Here is a 2,282-nt window from a genome sequence, read left to right on the forward strand (position 1 = left end):
CTCCAATATTTCCTCAGAAAGGTCTTCTTTTTTCCAACCTAATTTAAAGTACTGTTCTCTTTGATAGTGCATAGTTCTTCTTTGCCCTTGTCAAAATGTGTAATCATACATTTATTTGTGTATTTCCTTGTTTAATAGTCTCGCTTGTTAGCTGACATCAAGCCCCTCCCCCCCCACCATGGTGACCACATGCACAATGGGATGAAATCCGTAAGCTTCCACTGACAGATGGGTAGTGGCTTCACATGAGGTACATTGTCCTGGAATCAAACTAGGGTTTCCCCACACAGAAGGGAAGAATTCTACCACTGAGGCAGGGGACATCAAACTCAATTGGCATTATTTTACATCCTACTTTGGTGAAAAGCAACTGGGGTTTTAAAAGCTCGCAAGTGACCATCAAAGATGCAATGATGGATCTCTCCTCATCCAGAGAAAAAAAGAATGAAGAAAACAGAAGGCGTATGGAAATAATTCGTCCAAGCAACTGGTACACCATGAGATACTCAGTCTATATGACTATGAGATCAGAAGAACTAGATGGTGCCCAGCTACCACTGTCAATCACTCAGAAAAGGATCAGTGCAGGTGGTCCTGGATAGAGTGGGAGAACAATGTGGAACAAAACTCAAAATCATAAAAAAAAAAAAAAAGACCAGGTTTACTGGTTTAATAGAGCCTGGTAAGACCCCTAAGACTATGGTCCCTAGTTACCCTTCAGATCTGGAACTGAACTCACTTCTGTGGCTTCCAGCCAAACAATAGACAGGCGTATGGGGAGAACAGTTACATCAAGTAGATACACTCCTTGGAGTGATCAGTCGTGGGAGAATAGAAGGGCAGTGTTTGCACAAGGAGATAGCTCCGGTGGTGGGAATGCATGGGACACAGGGGAAGAGGTAACTATGGAAAGGAAGTGGGAAGAGAGCTGTTACATTGTGGGGAATTGCAATCAATGTCATGAAACAAAATGTGTATGAAATGCTGTATGGAACATGAATTTGCTCTGTAAACTTTTACCCAAGTCACAATAAAAATTAAAAGAAAAAAGAATTCTATCACCGAACCACCACTCTTCCCACATATATCTTTTACTAGATTATAAACTCCATGAGGGCAGGAATCTTATCACTTTCCATTGTGTTCCTAGTGTCTGACACACAGTAGAAATTCAATATTACTTGCTGAATAAAATGAGTGTTGTATGAATGTAAAGTATTATAATCCAATTCTCCCAAAATAAAGAAAAGCAGTGGCTTTTTTTGTTTGTTTGTTTGTTTATACATCAGAGTTTGTATACAAAAAAAAAAAAAAAAAAAAACAGAAAACAAACTCACTGTCATCAAGTCCATTCTGATTCATAGCAACCCCCATTGGGTTTCCGAGGCAGTGAATCTTTGTGGAAGTAGATTGCCCAGTCTTCCTTCCGCGGAGTGGCTGGTGAGTTTCTATACTTTGGGTCAGTCCCACTGAGCTTAATCAATTCCGGATAACCTGATAAAATCAGGTTTGGGACCTCTTTCTGGAAGGCCTGGCCTAGGCAGTCATGGATCCATTTCTTTGATGTCTGTTTATTTGAGCATCCCAGCACTCAGCAGGTGGCATCTGGGCCAATTGGTAAGACAACTTTTATTCAGGATGTAAAATTGAGGAAAACTTGAATATGGGACCACTAGCACAGATGAAAAATGGACTTCTCAATATCACTGTTAGGCCCTACTTGTCAGAAAGTTGTATAAGCAGTGTGGAATGCTATTGCTTAAACTAAGTCATCTTCTTCCCACTTCTTCCCCAACTCTAAGACTACTTTAAATAATACCACACGCATTCTAAATTCAATGAAAAGCCTCTTTCTGATATTACTGTGCTTATCCAGACTGCTGCCAGCATGAATCTTTCCTAATTTCAGACCTGTCTATGTGTCTGCTCTGCTTCAAATGCTTCCATAGTTTTCTATCACTTATAGAATAATAAACTCTTACCATGAAATAGATGTTCCTTTACAACCTGACCCTTATTAAACTTTCCTGCTTCATTTCCCTTCACTTTTCCTTTTACACCTTAATTCTCAGACGCTCTAAGAAGCTTATAAATCCATAAACATACTATGCTTTCTCATGCCTCTGTGCCTTTCCTTCCACATGACTTCCTCCCCTCTACACTTTTTTTTGCCTGGTGAGTCCCACTGGATTGGCTCAGATGTCATCTCTTCTGTGAGGTCTTCCCTGATAATGGCTTCTTCTCCCCTGATCTAGCACCCTTTTCTTACACCATATATATAT

The sequence above is a fragment of the Orycteropus afer genome, unplaced genomic scaffold (genome assembly GCF_000298275.1).
Source record: "Orycteropus afer afer isolate SDZICR_OR568_19922 unplaced genomic scaffold, OryAfe1.0 scaffold00183, whole genome shotgun sequence".
NCBI classification, from domain to species: domain Eukaryota; kingdom Metazoa; phylum Chordata; class Mammalia; order Tubulidentata; family Orycteropodidae; genus Orycteropus; species Orycteropus afer.